Genomic DNA, 21,736 nt, shown 5'->3' with positions numbered 1-21,736 from the left:
CACTTTTAAACCCCTTTGGTCCCGTATTTTTGGTTTCTAAAGGGTTGTTCCATACGTACTAGCTTTTTTTTCCTCAACGTTTAGGTTTTGTTTCAAAACGTGGGAGATACAACAATTTTTACTTTTTGCTTTAGGCCACTTACATTGGGATTCAAGATTGAATCTTCCCCCGTAGACTAGACGTTTAAAACTTATAAATCTTCCCACATTCACTAGTCGCAGAGAAATCCTAGGTATAATATTCCTAGTAAAACTTCTGAATGGTTTAGTTTGTAGTTCATTCCTTTTGTCTGATATTAAGTTTAATCGTTCATCTCGGCAGCTTAGACCATTACTTCTAAAATCTTCTAGAACAAATTTTCAGTTAAACGAACCAGTCCGCCGAATATGTCAGGATTTTAATTCTCATTCCAGCACATTTGATCCATCTGACTCAATCTTTAGCAACAAAAAAAATATTTTGTCTTCTCTTAATAAGTAATATTCAGAAATTTTTAACTTTTTGTTTTTATAAATTTTTAAATCTCAGCTGTTGAAATGTTTCTTTCTGTAGCTGAGCAGTTTGAGAACCGGACGCTTAAAAATCTCTTGCCTTTCTAAACTCGGCAAATTCCGCTCGTATGCGGGAGGAGGGTAATCGTTTGGGTTTAATAATAACAATAATAATAATTTGAAGATGTTTACTCAGTCAGGAAAATTTTAGCATCTTGTATATGTCAGCATTTGTTTTCCCACCTTGTGCTAGTGAGATTTATTTTATGTTAGAAAATTCCCAAATACTATATATATTTTATACCATCTACTCATTCTCAGATTGAGTAGACGAATACTTATCTTAGTACAACAGATATTATTTTCTAACTGCAGTCCTCTCTTCTTAATGAGAGAGCAAATATCGTATCCAAGACTTTCGAAAATTGACAAAAATATCGTCCCGATACTTTTTAAGTAGATCCTTAATTTAATCAATTAAAAAATTAGTTCAATTAATTGACTCATTTGAGTCTGAAACGCATACGTAGGGATGAGCAAATCAAAAATAAAGATCGATCGTTTAATTTAAGCAACTGTTAATAAATATCTACATGAAAATATCGTTCGAAAATTAATCGATCTATTTTTCAGCCTATAGTATATTTACATATGAAAATAATCTCGTTCTAAGCTCATTCAATAATCAACTAGGTCTACGACTTTGCTTCCGCCGTTTTTTGTAAATTTATGGCTTTTTTCGTATAAAAACGGTTACAAAAATGTTATTCAAAATATTGGCCGCCGCTAGCTACTACTTTTGATCGTCTTTCTGACAGCAAGCGTATTCTGTGCAAATGTCGAGAATTCGGCTTAAAAAGTGACATTTTGACAGTTGAGAATAAGTTGGGGATGCAAACAGATCTCTACAAATATTTTGTAGGGTTAATGTTGACACAAATGTCCAAGGCCGATATAAAACGATTTAATCGACCAGTGCTTGACCGTAGAGACATCTATTGTAAAACGGCGGAAGCAAAGTTGTAGACCTAATATCAGTTTAAAATATCAGTCAAATGTGTTGTATTTGTTGTTGTATTACACCTCATTCCCTTGCTCCATCCTCCTCGGCCATTTTTTGCTTACATTGTCATTTGACATTTCCTCTCTTCTTCGTAAAATTATCGATAAAATTAGGAATAACACTGAAAATCTTATTGTATAAATCGAGATAATTTTATAATCTCGGATTATCAAGGGCGGAATTTTGTGTGGTAAATCTCGTTGCTTAATTACAGATTATCGAGTTAAGCTCGTAAATGGAGATAATCTCGTTATATGTAAACATACTATTAGTTACCTAAACCACCTATCAAAGTAAATTGAGTATTTAAATTTTTATAAATATTAACAAATCGATTTTTATGAAATGAATATCAAATTTCGATAATATCGAAATCAAAATTTTCATATTTATCGACAATGAAATTACCGATTAATCTTAGTTTATATGTTATAAACCAGTTTTAAATTTTTCTAAAATTAGCTGCCATAAACATAAAATTATTCCGTCTGGTGTCTACGCTTTAACTGATATAATTCCGAATATATATATATACACACATATGTAGATTTGTCAATATGTCCATGCATTGTTGTTATACAGTCAAATAGAAGTACACAAATGCGTTAATCCGTATTGTATACAGAATGGCGTTCCGATCGACAAATTCAGTTGTGAACATACACAAAGCAAGTGGTGTTGGCCAATTGCCAGTCGATTTTGTGATTTTGCAATAATCAGCAGAGATTTTATTGTTTTGGCGGCGTGTGAATTCGGCTGAACTGGAAATTGTCTATGATTTCGACAGCGACAGCGCTACGTACGCAATGCCATTGTGTTCCGCTGTACAAATAATTTCGCTCGACACTTGTACTGCAGGGGACGTGTGGCAAGAGCTTATGCTGGCAAGTACAAATTTATGTGTATATTTAGGCTTTAAAGTAGGGCTTACTGACAATGCCCAACAGTGGCTAAATGCAAACGCACGAACAATGGTCGAACGTTGTGAAGTCAACAAGCCAGTCGCACAGCGAGCGTTAAAGCCACAGATAAAACCGCAGTGGCTACAGCGCCATGCATTTATTTATGCAGTCTTATATAACTATGCACATATATATGTATATACATATGTATAGTGGTAGTTTTGTACATAGGTACAGCATGTAGTTTTGTCTACATTGTGCCCAATTGAAAAGTTGATTAACTTGGCCCATAAATGCGAACACGTTCGTCGTGCCCAGCGCCATGCTACGCATATATAAACACATATACACACATATACATATACTATATATGCACTTCTGTAGATATGTGTTACTTTATTTTGTAATGCTATGAATTTAGGTACCGTTGCACTAAGCTCGGCTGGGCAGCGGCACGTTTTCTGCGAAAACCGTAACAGTAACAACAACATTTGCAATATGCAACACAAACCGAAAGCGCACGAGTGCCATTCGAATTGGTATGCAACGTGAATGAAAGTGTCTGCGCTTGCGCACTAAAGTCGGTTAGTCGTTGGCACGGTCAGTCGCATAGTCATTAAGTCACCCGAGTCGGTTCAATTGCACCAACTAGTCGAGGGACTAACTTAAGTGCTGTGGCTTAGTGTTTGCGACTGTTTGCCAGTGCTAGCGGCTGCGACTGCGCAATGACTAATTAAATGCGTAAAGCGTCTCAAGGCATTACAAGCTTACATCAGATAACTAAATGTAGATTTGTACATTTCTCTACACTCATAGTACGATTTTTGTGGACTGTGCTTTAATGAGACAAGTAAAGATTTCGTAAGTCCAACATTATTTCTACGTATTTGGAGTGTCTTGTTTTCAAAATTCGTTAGAAAAGGGGTCCGTACAAAGTTTCAAAATTGTGTTAGATTTCGTAGTAAGATAACTGGTTGTGGGCCTCAAAGCGTGCATTACAGATTTTTTTTGAAAAATTGTCCGAAATTGCGAAGACAAACATAATGTGGGCTTAGTCAGAAATTTAAATTGAAAATCTTGCTATTCGTAGTAATCTACCATAAGGAACACAACTTTACTTACAAATCAAAGAGTAAGTGGTATTACACATATATAAATGTGATTTTTGAAGTTCTTAGAGTTTCCAAACAATCGAAAAACTTCTTCTTTAAGTTATTTCCAATAAATCATAACTTAAAATGCTCTTAGATAAAGGTTAGAAAGTGTTCTTAGTCGGTATGGTGAATCTGCAACAGATAGATTATGTACTATATTTTGCTCATTAAACTATGCAAACAAATATCCAATATCTTTGAAGATTGCTAAATAATAGAACTATTGTAATAATTATTTTTTTTTTTTAATTTTAAACTTTATACAGTGGAACTTCTCGAACTCGAATCACCATAATCCACAAAAAAACTTCGAGTTAGAGAGACTTCCGAGTAACAGAAGGTAATCTGTATGAATTATGACTTCAATTGCCAATTCAATAGTTCGAGTTATCGAAGTCCAACTGTATTTGAACCTGTTTATTAGAGGTTTCATATGACCAAATCAGGATTCTGGGATAAAATCTGAATAATTTTATATTGGATAAAACTCAAAAGAACTAAGAATCTAAGAATATGGCGAATGTAAATCTTTAATTTAAGTTAAAGATATCCTTATGCATGTTCTTAGCTTACCCTGGTATGGAACAATTCTTCAATTTGTTAAGTGTTGGAGGCAAAAAATAAATACTGAAGTTGCATGTTTATATTAAACTAGCAGATCGCTCCGGCTTCGCACGGGTTTTTACACTTTTATACACACTCTCCCATCCATATGTATGTACTTTCCCGTTTCTTGAGTGGGTTCATTTAAAAACAAGTAAAGAAGGGCTAAGTTCGGGTGTAACCGAACATTTTATACTCTCGCAATTTATTTATTTAACTTTATCTATATTAATAATACACAATATGACCCACATATTCGTCATATATAGGTTAGAAGCACCGAGGCCCTCGTGATCGATATATGGGGCCTTAAAAACCTATGGTCCGATTTCGGCGATTTTTAGAATGGGGCTGCCACACTATTAACATAGTATTTGTGCAAAGTTCTGCACCGATATCTTCACTAGTACTTACTTTGTATATTGTAAAGTAAACGACTCATATTGTCTTCAAAGTTCTGGTATATAGGAAGTAGGTGTGGTTGTGAAGCGATTTGGCCTATTTTCACAACATATCATTGGGATGTATGGAAACTATCACAAACCAAGTTTCATTGAAATCAGTCGAGTAGTTCCTGAGGTATGGTTTTTGACCCATAAGTGGGCGATGCCACGCCCATTTTTCATTTTGTAAAAAAATCTCAGTGTAGCTTCCATCTGCCATTTCTTATGTAAAATTTGGTGTTTTTGACGTTTTTCGTTAGTGAGTTAACGCACTTTTAGTAATTTTCATCCTAACTTTTAAATGGGAGGTGGGCGTGGTTATTATCCGATTTCTTTCATTTTTGGACTGTATTAGGAAGTGGCTAAAAAAAACGACTGCAGAAAGTGGTTTATATAGCTCTATTGGTTTGCGAGATATGTACAAAAATCTTAGTAGAAGGCGGGGCCACGCCCACTTCCCCAAAAAATACATCCAAATATGCCCCTTCATAGTGCGATCCTTCATACCAAATTTTATTTCCATAGCTTTATTTATGGATTAGTTATGGTACTTTATGTGTTTTCGATTTTCGCCATTTTGTGGGCGTGGCAGTGGTTCGATTTTGCTTATTTTCGAAAGCAAATTCCTATGGTACCAAGAAATAAGTCTGCCAAGTTTCATCAAGATATCTTAATTTTTACTCAAGTTACAGCTTGCACAGACGGACGGACGGACAGACAGACATTCGGATTTGAACTCCACTCTTCACCCTGATCACTTTGGTATATATAACCGTATATCTAACTCGTTTAGTTTTGGGTGTTACAAACAACCGTTATGTGAACAAAACTATAATACTCTCTTTAGCAACATTTGTTGCGAGAGTATAAAAAGTAAAATGAGGAATATTCGAACATGAAATTATATTTTATTTGCAATGAGCTAAAACTACAATACGACCTCTAGTCTTTGGTGTCCGTTGTCTTTCTCTCTGATTATGAAGGCATTGGGAACGCTCAGAGTTCGACGGCCTAGTGGGAACTTGTATTATATATTTCTAATTTTTGCTCTTCAAGTCGCTACACACGCTCCGTACTCGACTCTCAAGCGTGTACTTGGGGGGTTTTGAAATTTTGTTCAGGAAGTAGCTGCGAGCGCTCGACTCTTTGGCATGCGATTGCCATGCGAAGGGAATGACTTGCAAGACGATTTTCAGTTTCAGATTAAGATACTCCATCACGGAGTCTTTTTGATACCCTCACCTGGGACCTATATCCAGAAAGGTGAGGTTCTGGCAATAAATATAGCTTATGTTACTCAAGGTAAATTTAGCTTTCCAATGGTGAAAGAAGTTTAGTTTTTGAGTTTATTCATTACAAACATACATACAAATCTTTCCTCTTTATAATAGTAGTATAGATTTCCTTTAATGAAATGAATTGCATAAGAATAAAACAAAATCGAATTTAGGTTTGGTGTTTGCGATCATTTGCCGAGTGTTTACAAAGGCGTGCTTTAAAAACTCTATATAAATTTAATTTCACATTTTATTGTATACGGCCTACATACAATATATAATAAAGTACTATCCAAATAATCAACAGCGAGGCCATGTTTCTGTGAAAACCAAAAAAATGGAGTTAAAGCCGAGTTAAAAGCTTTCATGATAAATTTGTTGTTTGTGAGTAATTTTTAGAGTTTAACGCCAAAATTACTAATAAACTTTAGATTTTATTGCAGCGCGAAAATAACTACATAAAAGATATGTATAGTCATAGTATATATGTATCCGACTATATATATTATAGTATATGTACTCTTATGCACTTATGTACCGTGTTTTTGTTTCTTTTGCTTTGTTGTTGCAATCATAACATAGTACCTGTCGAACTCACGAATAAATTTTGAATGCACAAATTGCGGCAAAATTACAGACGTGAGTAAATCAATCGCACCAATATTAGCCACATATTTATTTATATATGTAAGTGCACACTCTCCGCTGCAGACATGCAATTTTCTATGCGACAGGTGTCAAATGAATCGCTATTATTATGTAATATTACAGGTATTTCGATTTTGTGTGTTGCCTCAGCAGAAAATAAACTAGTTTTTGTAATTGCCATTGGGGAGCATTGATTTGAAATTCAGCAGCAGGCGAGCATTTATAGGCGTTGGACAAACTTACATATTTATGTTTGTAAGCCCCTATTTAACTTTATGCACGTACTTACATTGTAAATTGACTTTTAATACGGTTTTTGCGAAAATTTCCAATACAAACTCGACCAAAGCAAAAAGATAAATAAATAAAGATATGTATGTGAATTAAAATCGCTTTATATACATATATATGTATGTATGTACTATTGTGTGCATTTGTATTCATTGCAAGTTGTGAAATTTATGTCGGCCAGTAAGTTTCCATTATGGGCGAGACTCCTACAACAGCAATTACGTCAATTGTGTGACCATTTTTGGAATAAGCCAAAGCAAGAGGGCATTATGTAATATGCTCTAAATAAGATAAGAAAATGAAAAAAAAATTAAAAGTTTGTTGTTTTCCCAAATGCGTTAGTAGCATAGTAAACAAGTAATTTAATGACTGGTTTCATTTCGAAATAATTTTATTACATCTATACATACATACAAATCACAAAGTCTATTGCTTACATACCACTGTACCTTTGTCAAACCATGCATACCTGCTTGTCTTCATCTCTCTGATCTGAATGTCCTTTTTTCCTTTGCTTGTATCCTTTTTACATGAATTCTCAACCACTTTATCTCTCAATCTGTTGATATACGCTGATTTGAGCAGCGAAAAGCATACTTACCTGGCGTAGAGGTTATCCGTGATCATGAAGGCGGTTCCTCCGGAGCGAGACCTGATCATTGCACTTCGATTGGGTTGACCTCTGCGATTATTCCTAATGTGAATAACTCGTGCGTATAATTTTTGGTAGCCGGGAATGGCGTTCGCGCCGTCCCGACGTTTTTAAATACATTCTATAATTTATGATCATAAATCTAAAATGGGTAAATTTGCTGGACAAAACTGCTCATGATGAAAATTCATTATTGTTTGGAAAAGCGAATAATTTTCAAAATGAAAATACATTATTTAATGATAGTTTGACTCAGATGCCTAACAAAAGATTTTCTTACGATAATAATAAAACGGAAATGGGGAATATATTCCTGTGTTTGTTTATATGTTTAGATCACTACTGTAGGGTACTTTGAATGTGGCAATGGTGATGGAAATGAACCAAACTGAAAAAATAAACTGTTGTTATATCCACAAAGGAGACTAAGGGTTATCGGTCTATGACTTAGGTGAAACAACCATTCGTAAAAGTTTGTTGAATTTCGTACCGGTCATATAAATGCCGAAGACATTGAGCTGAGTGAGTTCAATCCACTAAAAGATTTTGGATGAACAAAAAAAAATAAAATAAAATTAATCTATGACTAAAAAAGTACATTCGATGCCGTTATGTATGGAACTAGAATTCTTTTGCATGGAATAAATCCAGACGCTGAACCCAATTTTCGGTTGTTTTCAAGCATAAATAGGACTGCTGCAATTTTACGTTCGATATTCATACTAGGTTCATCAATAGTCCCTGGCTTCTTGGCATAGACCATAGGCTTGCCGTAGCTCCGCAGGAAATAGTCCGTCGTCAAATCGCACTTCACCAGATAACACGTTCACCAAACTTGGTTTTCAATTAATCGATTGTGGCATTCGCTGTCTGGCTTGTGGCGCCGTTCAGTTGGAACCACATATTGTCCAAGTCGCATATAGCGCACCAAACCGTAATTTCGGGATGCTATGGTGACCTGGAAAATCGACAACTGACCAGATATTCACCATGCGCCAAATCTTGGAAAAGACCCAAGAAAAGAGGATCGACACACACCACCTTTTTGTCGATTTTAAAGCTGCTTTCGACAGCACGAAAAGGAGTTGCCTTTACGCCGCGATGTCTGAATTTGGTATCCCCGCAAAACTAATACGGCTGTGTAAATTGACGTTGAGCAACACCAAAAGCTCCGTCATGATTGGGAAGGACCTCTCCGAGCCGTTCGATACCAAACGAGGTTTCAGACAAGGTGACTCACTATCGTGCGACTTCTTTAACCTGATGCTGGAAAAAATTATAAGAGCTGCAGAGCTAAACCGAGAAGGTACAATCTTCTACAAGAGTGTACAGCTCCTGGCGTACGCCGATGATATTGATATCATCGGAATCAACAACCGCGCCGTTTGTTCTGCTTTTTCCCGGATGGATAAGGAGGCGAAGCGAATGGGTCTGGAGGTGAATGAGGACAAGACGAAATATCTCCTGTCATCAAACAAACAGTCGGCGCATTCGCGTCTTGGCTCCCACGTCACTGTTGACAGTCATAACTTCGAGGTCGTAGATAATTTCGTATACCTGGGAACCAGCATCAACAACACGAACAATGTCAGCCTCGAAATCCAGCGCAGAATAACTCTTGCCAACAGGTGCTACTTTGGACTGAGTAGGCAATTGAACAGTAAAGTCCTCTCTCGACGAACCAAAATCAAGCTCTACAAGTCACTTATCATTCCCGTCCTGCTTTACGGTGCAGAAGCTTGGACGATGCCAACATCAGATGAGACGACACTAGGAGTTTTCGTGAGGAAAATTTTGCGCAAGATTTATGGTCCTCAGAACATTGGCAACGGCGAATACCGCAGACGATGGAACGATGAGCTGTACGAGTTATACGACGACATTGACATAGTTCAGCGAATAAAAAGACAGCGGCTACGCTGGCTAGGTCATGTTGTCCGAATGGACGAAAACACTCCAGCCCTGAAAGTGTTCGATGCAGTACCCGCCGGAGGAAGCCGAGGAAGGGGAAGGCCTCCACTCCGTTGGAGGGACCAGGTGGAGAGCGACCTGGTTACACTTGGGATCTCCAACTGGCGCCGAACTGCAAAGGAGAGAGACAGGTGGCGCACTATCGTCGATTCGGCTATAACCGGCTAAACGGTTGCAACGCCAATCACATGGTGATTCATGGAGTACGTGTGGATTGCGGCCTGACCAATAACGAATATTGTCGTTTGCAGTCCCTATCGGTCTACTTTTGTAGCGTCCCTTTTGAATGAATAGGTGTTCAAGAAGTTTCCACCTCTTCGGATCTGGCCTCTAGCAATTTTTTTTTCTCTTCTCATATCTCAAGAAAATATTCGCAAGAAAGAAACTTAACGACAATAAGAAGTTCATCGTCGTTATTCAGATATATTTTTAAGCAACAAACTAATTGTACTACGAAAATGATCGATTCCAGAAGATTGACATTTACCATACCGGCTTGGCAAGGTGTCATGCATTTTCATAGCTTAGAGGTGGGGATAGCATCGCTCTTCTTATTGTCATCTAATAAGTTGCCCTTTATCTCTTTATCAAAATCTTTATGAAGTTTTGTAACTTTCTATTAATAAATTATTGTTAGTATTGTAGTGTAGCGCTATTTTTCTATTTTTAATATCGACTAATTGTTATTTACTTCAAATGCCACCCTTCCAAATATTGCGCAATTAATTAATAAAAATTTGTCAACTCTCAAAGCGCTATTAATTTTGATTACCAAAATATGATAGGCCCCCTGCTGCCCCAAAACGCTGCTACGCCCAGATTCATACATCACACGGTAACTGTAAATGATTATTATTACATGATTACAATAATAAAATAAAGTTACTTCCTAACACATTTCGGCAACGTAATCCAATTGCGCCATTCCGGCGATAAAGCACTCGCAGCACAGAAGGGCACACATCCGACCGGCTTATGAATATTTGCGACTTACACCGAATGGCATAGTGAGTGTTACAAACGGTGGGCGTGTCACGTGATAGGAAAAACAAGGCGCAACTGTCCGCCCCACAATTCGAAGCGTCCCTGTTCGGGCGTTGAGGCCGATTCCAATTTGCAACAAATGTATCGCTTTACGCGTTGGCGCCGCGCGCTAATCCAGCACAGATTGCCGAACAATTTGCTGCGATTAAATTAGCCAGAACGTGCCACACTCATATACTTAACGGATGGCGAAGAGTAACAGCGCTGAGGGGACCGAGGCAGCATTTCATATCTACAAATAAACAATCCAAGCATATTTGTAAAACTCTCGATGACGTTGTCGTTCGCTGAATGACGTCTTCATGTACGCCTGTGTGTGTTAGAGTGTGTTGGTGCTTGCAGCGTGTCGAATCGCTGTGGGTTGTGCAAAATGCGCGCGGGTGTATTACGTCCTCTCGTGCCAGAGCGTTTGTGGGTGTTGTCGTCGTCGCACAGTTGGAGTTCGGCCGCTTCACATGGTTGCGGTTAGCAAAACTACCCCCGCAGTGCCAAGTCAAAAGTAATAAACATTAATAGAGCACTCTGCACTGGTGACGTGCGCTTCTGTGTTCATGTGTTTGTGCTCGTTGCTGGCCACCGACACGCCACTTGGCTCAATTTCCGTTTCATATTCACAGGTTGTTGCTATTCATCCCCAAAGCTCTGACTGCGTCTGGTGGCGTGCGGCGTTCACGCTCGCATATTAAAGTTCGTTTCCGCAATCATTCGTCGCCCCCTCGCCATTTGTTGCACATTATCAGCGCCTCCGCACTCTTGTTGTTCATGCGTCACTTTCAACAACTGTTTGCTGTGTGTGTGAGTGGGACTTTCATAAATACCGCCCCTGCTCGTCTGCTCTGTTTGTCCAGTCGCGTTGGTTGCAGTGTTTCGTCAGCATGTCCGTTGCATTGAAATAAATATGGTTTTGTTGATTACCGCAGGTGCAAGATTTGCTGATTTTCTTTTTTGCACCAGCGATCTTTCGATGTCCAGTGTTGCCTCGTTAAATAATATGACGCTTTTGTTATAGTTGTAGCATTAAATGCTGAACTGCTTATTGGAACGTCATAGAAATAAAAGACAGCAAAAAATGTGATTAGTTTTCAACTTAAGTATAAGATTAAGGTCTGTCGATGGCTTTAGTTTTCTGATTTTTTATTTATACTACGGATTGCTAAGGTGCGAATGGGAATCGAAGCTCAGAGCCAAAGATCATATGCCACGTGAATTGTTCGTTGAAGGGGTTCCGGACCCTAAGATCACTACAATTTTGCTGATATCCTGTTGTATTCATATTGTATTTTACTGCGACTTCCACGCTGCAACCATTCAGCGCAGTACTGATTGTACTCAGGTTTGCGAAGATGTATCCAGCTTTCATCCATCGCCAGAAATCGGCGCAGAACCTTGTTATTTTTGCATTTGATCAGTGTTACATTGTTCTTCCGAAATCGAACACAATAGCTTTTTCGACCGATGTTCAAAACCGTGAATTAAATATGCTGAAACTATTTCTAACCTATTAAGGTTAGGGTTATTACTTTAAGATAAAGATCTGCCTTTGATTGTTTGTTTTTTGATTTGCGACCCGATCTCACATTAGAATTTTCAGTCCATATTCTTGGACGACTATTTTTTTTTATACCCTGAACAGGGTATATTAAGTTTGTCACGAAGTTTGTAACACCCAGAAGGAAGCGTCGGAGGCCCTATAAAGTATATATATAAATGATCAGTATGTTGAACTGAGTCGATTTAGCCAAGTCCGTCTGTCTGTCTGTCTGTATATATACGAACTAGTCCTTAAGTTTTTAAAATATCGGTTTGAAATTTTGCAGATGTTATTTTCTCTTCAAGTAGCTGCTTATTTGTCGGAACTGCCGATATCGTACCACTATATCGTATAGCTGTCATACAAACTGAACGATCGGAATCAAGGGCTTGTATGGAAAACTTCCGCATTTTACTACATATCTTCACGAAATTTGGTGTGAGTTATTGCTCATAGAAATAATTTTATCTCCGAAAAAATTGTTCAGATCGTTTCACTATAGCATATAGCTGCCATACAAACCGAACGATCGGAATCAAGGGCTTGTATAGAAAATTTTCGCATTTGACGTGGTATCTTCACGAAATTTGACATGAATTACTGCTTAAGGTAATAATATAATCTCCGAAGAAATTGTTAAGATCGGTTAACTGTAGCATATAGCTGCCATACAAATTGAAAGATCGAAATTAAATGCTTGCATGGGAAACTTTCTCATTTGTAAATAACTTTAATGTTTCTAGCAAACAAAAATATTTTCTTTTTTTACTTACTTTTTCTTACGTCTTTAGATTTGCTGAAACACATAGTTACTAAAAGAAATGCACCTGTGAAGGGTATATTAGCTTCGGTACAGCCGAAGTTAACGTTTTTTCTTGTTTCACTTATGTATGTATTTTATAAAAACATCAAGAATTGTTTCGAAATACCAACAACACAAAGTTATAACCAAATTATGCAATGCAAAATATGTGAAAATAGCTTACAACAAAAATCACAGTAGTAAGAAAAATTCAGAATCATCTTACAAACAAACTATGTACTACACAACTCTTTCAGGTAGCTAGCAAAGCAAGACACTTACTTATCATAGTCACACTGCTATTTAGCTACCTTCTTCAACAATGCTCGTGTGTACGTACATATGTATTTCTTAAGCTGTTGTTATCTTTTGATCTTTTCTTCGTTCTGTCGTTTTCATTAGTTTCGGTAGATTTGGTATAAGCGAAAGTTGTTTATACAACTTCTCAACCACTTTATCTCTCAATCTGTTGATATACTCTGATTTGAGCGGCGAAAAGCATACTTACCTGGCGTAGAGGTTATCCGTGATCATGAAGGCGGTTCCTCCGGAGCGAGACCTGATCATTGCACTACGATTGGGTTGACCTCTGCGATTATTCCTAATGTGAATAACTCGTGCGTATAATTTTTGGTAGCCGGGAATGGCGTTCGCGCCGTCCCGACATTCATAAATACATTCAAAGTGTAATATTTAGTTAAAGTATAGAATAAATGCTTAATGCAGTACTAAAACACCACTGTAAAATCATTTGTAATTTTTGTTCTTAAACTCCACACATTATAGTTATTAGTCAAAATATATTGAAACAGATTCATTAAGTATCAAATTATCATGCTTCTACAGTCTACCAGATCATAGTAAAATAATATAAATCTAAAGGGTGATTTTTTAAGAGCTTGATAACTTTTAAAAAAAAAAACGCATAAAATTTGCAAAATCTCATCGGTTCTTTATTTGAAACGTTAGATTGGTTCATGACATTTACTTTTTGAAGATAATTTCATTTAAATGTTGACCGCGGCTGCGTCTTAGGTGGTCCATTCGGAAAGTCCAATTTTGGGCAACTTTTTCGAGCATTTCGGCCGCCATCTTGTTGAAACGTAAAATCTTCCATGTGGTCGAATAACACAAACCCAATTGCTGCGAACGGCGACGAATCGACATTTCACGGTCTTCAGCCACACTCTCAGAAACAGACGCAATATTCTCTTCTGTACGCACTGTACGCATTCGTGTGGTTGGTTTAATGTCCAATAAAGTAAACTGAGTGCGAAACTTGGTCACAATCGCATTAATTGTTTGCTCACTTGGTCGATTATGTAGACCATAAATCGGACGTAAAGCGCGAAACACATTTCGAACCGAACACTGATTTTGGTAATAAAATTCAATGATTTGCAAGCGTTGCTCGTTAGTAAGTCTATTCATGATGAAATGTCAAAGCATACTGAGCATCTTTCTCTTTGACACCATGTCTGAAATCCCACGTGATCTGTCAAATACTAATGCATGAAAATCCTAACCTCAAAAAAATCACCCGTTACATTCCGAATATGGAATTTTTACCTTTAAGTTGGGAGCTCTAGACAAAAATTGTCTAATATACTACGTGAAAGAGGATAAATTCTACATTTGAGTAAAGAACATTAGTTAACCTTTTGAGTTCTAAAGCTGAATACAAAGTCAGGAGTCGTCTATAAGATATTAGAACTTATACTTGCTAACTAAGGTGGTAATAATTATTGCTACTCTTTATCGAAATTGAGATTGCTAACAAACAGGCATTGGCTGACAATATTTTCACCAATTTCGATAACATGGTACCAACTATGATGGAAAGTTATCCTAAAACGTACTTCTATCTCACATCTTCTATTTCAAAAAAACAATATTTGGGTCAATCAATTTGAACAGACTTATTCTCGCTATAAAATTGTGCCAAACGCTAAATGTCGCTGCGTTAATAGCACTAAAATATTTGCTATAATAATTTTAATTCCAACTAATACACATGTAGAACGCAAGAAAGCATTATCCTTAGAATACTCACATACACTCGGAATGAAAATATGTGAAAATTTATCACCACAGCTGACTTAACGCCTTTTCCTTGTACGCATTGGCACGCGCGTCCATTCACGCAATCATTTATTACAAATGACTTTTGACAATTGGAAAGTTTACGATTACGCTCCGCGCTGGATTTAAGCTGCGAAATTCCCATTTAACGCCGCAGACAGCATAAAAAATGAGAATTTTAAGATTTGGCAGTGGCAAAAAGCGAAGCGAAACAGTCAACACACTTTTACCGTTAAACTATATAAGAATTGCGGAAGTATGTGTGTGTGGTTTATAAATAATATTGCTTTCACTTGTCCAGCATCCTTACGCTGGCATACCAACATTCATTCCTTTCTATACACTTCCAACCTGCCGACACATAACGACAGTTGTCGATAATACATACGAGTATAAACCACCATAACGGCGCTGGATCCTTTCGCCGCAGCGGTTTGTCGCTTCGCCCTTTTTCATGCAACGCTTCAGTTGCCACCTCATTTCCTTTCCACATCGTTACGCTCTTTACGTGCTTTGACACAATCGACAATACTCTGTGCTTTCGCTACTATATATATGTATATGTATGTGTGTGTATGTTTATAACTGTATATGTGTGTGTGTTTGTTCGTTATTTTGGTTCGCTTCAGGTTAAAGTCATATCGTTAGCATTAACGCTTTTTGATTTTTATTGAGTCAGCTAAATTTTATTTGATTTACCCTCTACACAGGCATGCCTGTGCCACGGAGATATAAACGTACACCATAATACACATGTGAGCACACACACACTCCTTTAGAGAATTTCTTCTGGGGTAGGAAGTGAGTGCTTCGACTTTATTAGATGAAAATGAAGTTGCGCATCCTTGGAGTTCATCACTCACACATATATAAATATATACATGTATTCGTATATGAAGAAAAGCCCCAGCTTTCAATGCCCGCACACGCTTATTGCTCTGCATTCAACCGGAAGCTATGTGTTTTTTTTACCGGCACTTTAGTTTTTCCTGCCTGACACATTGACTTCATCGGCTTCCGCGTGCGTCCAACCAACCAACCGTCCAACCCAACGACCGAACGGCGTCTCAGATGTTCAGAATGATAAAATAAATTACTACGAGATTAGCGCGAATGTAATTATCATGTCTATTTGGGCTGCTGCTCGATAAGCAAATGCAGGGTTGCTAGCGTGTGTGTCGAGGTTAAATGGCGAGACTCTCCAAGAGCTCGGGAACTTTTTTAGCACAACCTCATGGCTGTGAAAAACTTCTAAAATTTTGCGAAAAGTTACTGTATTTATTGCTATATAAATAAGTTGTGAAATACTGTTAATTAAAGAGAAGTTTCTGGAATATTTTTCCTTCTCTTTCCTAGCATTTTTGCCGCTTATATTTATCGATTGTTCGATTACTTTTATGACTTCATTAACAGCCGCACTCGTCTACTTCATTAGTGATGCTTTGTCCTGTCCAGCTTATTTTAATCGCCTATAAATGCTTAGGTTGGCATTTACGAGGGTATTTTGAAGAGTCTGTAATTTTTGGAATTTTTATATTCTCGCAACAAAAGTTGCTAAGGGAGTATTATAGTTTTGTTCACATAACGGTTGTTTGTACATAAGTCATAAAACTAAACGAGTTAGATATAGGTATCAATATGATAAGGATAATAAGACGATTTAAAATCAGGATGTCTGTCTGTCCGTCTGTCCAACGTGACACGGATAACTTGATAAAATTAAGATATCTTGACAAAACTTGGTATACATGTTCTTTGGGACCATAGGAAGGTTTGCGAAATCAGACTATTGCCACGCCCACAAAATGAAAAAAGGAACCGATGAAGATAACGGAATAAAGCATTACAGAAAAATCTCAAATACAATTTTTCTGTAATTTTCTGTGTGGCTTCACTTATGGAAAAATTGACGAAATTGGTCTATAACTTTTCAAGGTCCCGGATATCGAACATGAAGAACTCAGTGCCTAAGGATAATTTTTCACCGAAAATATCGGTAAATCTCTCTAATGTAATTCAGAGGGAATCTTTTTCTTCGAAGGTGTACCTTTATACCAAAAATTGGTAAAATCGGGACATAACTTCCCCTAGCTCGCATATACCTAATTATAGGTTTTTCAAAAATACTGTGTACTTTTTTCCTCACATATCGCTTAGTATGTGAGATATCTTAGCAAAATGAAGGAAGTGTATAGTTTTGGATATAGTGTATCTTGGTGGTAAAAACGTATGAAATCGGTTCAGGAATTCCCTCTACCCTCATATACTATATATGATGATTTTCGTTATTCTATTGGACTTTATGCCGAATATATGGGTCAAATTGTCTGATTTTTTAATAAAATTAAATCAATAAATTGCGAGAGTATAATATATTCGGTTGCACCCGAACTTAGTCTTTCTATTCTACATTATATATATATATATATTTGGCGTAGGAACCGCTTTAAGCGATTATAGCCTTCTACATTACGGGGATCAATTACAATTACGGACACTTTTTTGTAATCGCGAGAATTGAAATAATTTTTTTTTACTTCTTGGCCAAAAATAGAATTTGATGAGCACCTTAGATAGACTATTTAAAATTTTCATCAAAGTTTAAGAGGTTATGTATTTTCGAACAAGTAACTACTTTTGAAATAAGAAATCACTAATTTTTGCAACTACCCTCGTAATATGTTCCTTCTATTAACCGAATTTCAAACAAAGAAATAGTACATTGACTTTTCTTGCCTCACATGCAACTCTACTTTTTCGACATATTTTTTTCACTTGCTATAATTCCACTCCTACTCTCTACCACACCGCCTCCCACCTCCACTCCACCTTTTTCCTAGTCGATTTATGTGCTCCGTTCCCAATTTTTTTTGGTGCACCAAGCAACAGCTTCTTTCATTCATTCAATTTTCGCTTCATTTAGATTAATATCATCATCATGGCGAAACCTAATCAACATGTACGCCATGCTCTCGCAAAGTGAGATGAGGGAGTGCATCGAGGCATTCGAACGCATACAACATTTCTGGTATTAGCAAAACAATTGGTGCTGAATCGAAGATGAAAGCACTAAATAAGATTAAGTGATTAGAAAGACAATGAGACAACGAGAAGTTGGGGATCCTGTTTTTTTTTTTTGCGAAAACTTCAGAAGGGGATTTGTCAACGCATGCGGGGGTTGAAGTTGGGTCTTTAAATTTTACTTTATACATGGATGTATGAGTGTTTTGGTTAGAATTTGTGTAGTTCGGGTCTCGAGTAGTAGATAGAATTGTTGCTGAAAGAATTGCAAAATGAAGTTGTATCATCGCGTCATATAGAATATAAAATCAACTGGTAAATCGGGAACAATAATAAGAGGCAGACAGCATCATTTTAAACTCGTCAGATCTCATTATACTTTCGAATATGATGACAGAACCGACAAATATAAATATTTGATTTCAGTAGGAGTCGACATATATAATCAAATAATCACTTAATACTCCAAAGATCTTGAAATCACATATAATTAATGGTTTTAATCAGGAAGTATTTTGATGAGACTTGAACGTTGGATCATTATAGGAAATGTGAGATAATTTCATCTCAATTTTACATCATTACCTTCTTTTAACATTAATCATATTTTCTTAATTGTCTACATCTAATAAATTGCGTAGTTATAAGGTATACTAATATAGGTTTATTGTTTTGAAAGGTTACGCCACCCTGAACCCATGATAATGGTTGGATGGTTTTTACGAATTTTTTTGACAAGACTTTTTGAGGTAGGACTTAATTATATTTATTGCTAATTTAATACATATCTTAAGCTTAATAAATTAAAAAAAGTGTTTTCAATTAAAAATGCAGATATACATATAAGCATTGGCGTGGATCAATTTTTCCGGAGTACTCTCTTGATCGTGTAAATGATTGGCATTTCACATTTTGCCTGAAATAAGTACAAAAATATTTTTCTTAAAAATTGATAAATTTTGAACAGAGTGACGAAGCCAAAAATACAGTATAAGAAATTGGTTAAAAATTTTTCAATCAAAAATATCCCACTTCACACTGTGAAAAATCTATTTAGGAAGATGTATTTTAATTTTCAAATCAATCGGTTGAAAAGCTTTTGAGTAATCGTCTATACCGTCTCGAAAAATGTGGTTTTGAGAAAAACGCAAAAGAAGATAAAATGTAACGCTGACTTCTAATGATCATAACTTTCGTAATTATTGAGAATATATATTTTTAATTTCGGGGTGGCGTAACACCTTGAGTTGACTTGATATAGTAGCAGCTAATTTTACTAATAGTATCGTATGGAAATAAGAAATATTCTCACAACCACAGCATTATTATTCTCCCAGCTCAGTCGCTTAGGTATGTAGTTTGATTTGCTATTCTACTACCTAACTAGAAAACAGAGAGCAGCCTGCCTATGAGGGTAAGATCGCCTTTTCACTTTCCTTTTCCTCGTTGTGTTCTTTTACAATTGTGCAGATTTTGTATAAGCCAGACTTACATCCAAAAATTCTCAACCACTTTATGTCTCTATCTGCTGATTACTCCGATTTGAGCGGCGGAAAGCATACTTACCTGGCGTAGAGGTTATCCGTGATCATGAAGGCGGTTCCTCCGGAGCGAGACCTGATCATTGCACTACGATTGGGTTGACCTCTGCGATTATTCCTAATGTGAATAACTCGTGCGTATAATTTTTGGTAGCCGGGAATGGCGTTCGCGCCGTCCCGACGTACTTGAATATATTCAAAGAGTAAAATTTACTAAAAAGAACATTTGTAAAATAATACACAAGAAAATCACACTGGAGTACGGAATGACCATAGAATCTTTCAGAAGATGGTTTATTATATCTAAAATAGAATTGTAGTGATTATGTAGAGTATAAAATATCATGTTAAATAGAAAACTAGGAAAATTATATTAAATAATATATTTTCAGTTTGTTGTTCGAAGTTGCTAAACTTAATTTTTCTTCATTTTATTTTTCAATAAAAAAAAAAATATTTTTATTTAGGTTTATTTATATATTTTGCGTATAAACACTTTTTCTCCTCACTCCTCTGTATTACCTTCTCTTCTAATGTACTTCCAAAAGTCAGTTTGTTTGATATGAAAGAACTCAATTATTTTTCCATCCATCAAAGCCTACCACTTACATACAAACCTACTTGCATATATTTTATGGGAATCACTGCTAAATCAACAGAGTAGCATGAAAATACCGATTTAATGTCTACATTTACTGGAGTATAATCAAATAGTAGCACAAGTGCCAATACATATAGACACACTCACTGATATGCATACACATACTCACGTCAGTATATAAGAGGGGAAGTTGAAGTTAAACAAACAACCAACCAAATAACAAAACGACGAGCAATCGTGCTAAAGGCACACTACAACAACAACAAGATCAATATATGACAACAAAAATCTATGCATACAAACAAATATACAGTGATTGTAACGTTTTAGCAGATAACTTGTATCTCAATGCTCATCTGCGCAGTTACATACATATGTATATATAAATATGAGTAAATCCACCCTCTTCCGTTGGCGCTGAAGCCTATTGAACACACACAACCGAGTGGTTGCACACACATACATACAAGGGAAGGCATCTAAGTGTATTGGCAAGCAATTGTGAAGTTGTAAAAAGTGAAAAGCTGGCAGCCGTAGAAGGGTAAAAAGCTTCAAAGCTGCAGCGCGGCGGAGCGGCAGCTATAACAATGACGTTGTTGAAGGATAACGACATAACCATGGTTACCGGTAAATTATGTGAGATTATATTGTCTCCACGGGGATTATTAGCGAATATCATAAGCTGATAATGCGATTAATTGAATGCGAGCGAAAAAGAAGTGTACAATATTAATGCAAAGGGGAAGAGGAAGAGAAAGAAAGGAGACAAAGACTGCTGGAATTAAAGACAATATTAAAAATTTTGTTTAAAAAGCTGCTGTAGTGCAGCAATATCATTGTTAGATGGTTATTGCGCCTAAAAGTGTGCCTTTCAGATATTATCAAGTTATAAATAGAAGTGTGCAACTTAAATTTACTGCCAAATTCTTTGATGTGCGTAAAGGAAAATCGATGCTGTTGCTTTAGCAACTAGAAGTTGATAAAGAATTCGTGACGTATTTGATATTTAATATCGTTAGATCTATATGCGTTACTACAATGTACTTCAAGTGAAAGCAGCGTGACTTCGTTTTTTTGTAGATATTTATAGGTATATGCATATCAACAGCAACTTAAAATAAACTACGTCATTAAAAGAAAAAGTTGAAAAAAAATCCTTTAAAATTAAAAAGCATAATAATAAATATGTATTAGATTGAATTATCAGACTATATACATATATTGCTTTAAAATTTGTAGAGAAAAATTATACAATACGCCTAGGAAAAATAAATCCATTATCATTCCATACTATATATAACTTTCTTCGATAAAGTCGAAAACGCAAACCACAGGTGACAGAAAATTTGAATAGATAATAAATGTTTATAGTCCCGGTTCTGCAAGAGTAAATAAAGCGCAGTTTTGGTTTCGTCGATTCCGTTTCAGAATTTTTGATGTCAAAGATGTATAACGATCTGGAAGGTCAATTGCCGAAGATATCGTTAAAATAATGGAAATCATCGAGTCCAACCATCATGTAAGCACTGGATCGAATTACCCAAGATCTAGACATTGCAAAAAAATACCATGTGGAACTATTTAAATAAAGCTAGATAGAGCTCGAGTTAACTCAATC

The 21,736-nt window shown here is 36.4% G+C and overlaps 1 protein-coding gene and 3 non-coding genes across 4 annotated transcripts in view; all 4 read left to right on the top strand.

The window, feature by feature from the left end:
* Window positions 1–21,736, top strand: part of LOC105218958 (protein Skeletor, isoforms B/C) — a 74,997-nt gene that overhangs the window by 8,791 nt on the left and 44,470 nt on the right. The gene's annotated exons all lie outside the window — the stretch shown is intronic.
* On the top strand, window positions 7,467–7,631 carry LOC128920023 (U1 spliceosomal RNA). Its single transcript, XR_008470147.1, has one exon. It is a non-coding gene; the product is annotated as a U1 spliceosomal RNA (small nuclear RNA).
* LOC128920038 (U1 spliceosomal RNA) lies at window positions 13,374–13,538 on the top strand. The gene has a single exon (XR_008470158.1). It is a non-coding gene; the product is annotated as a U1 spliceosomal RNA (small nuclear RNA).
* Window positions 19,535–19,699, top strand: LOC114804813 (U1 spliceosomal RNA). Its single transcript, XR_003752936.1, has one exon. It is a non-coding gene; the product is annotated as a U1 spliceosomal RNA (small nuclear RNA).

This window comes from Zeugodacus cucurbitae, chromosome 2 (genome assembly GCF_028554725.1).
Source record: "Zeugodacus cucurbitae isolate PBARC_wt_2022May chromosome 2, idZeuCucr1.2, whole genome shotgun sequence".
Lineage (NCBI taxonomy): Eukaryota > Metazoa > Arthropoda > Insecta > Diptera > Tephritidae > Zeugodacus > Zeugodacus cucurbitae.
Note: the sequence above shows the minus strand (reverse complement) of the source record. Positions and strands in the feature narration are given on the sequence as shown.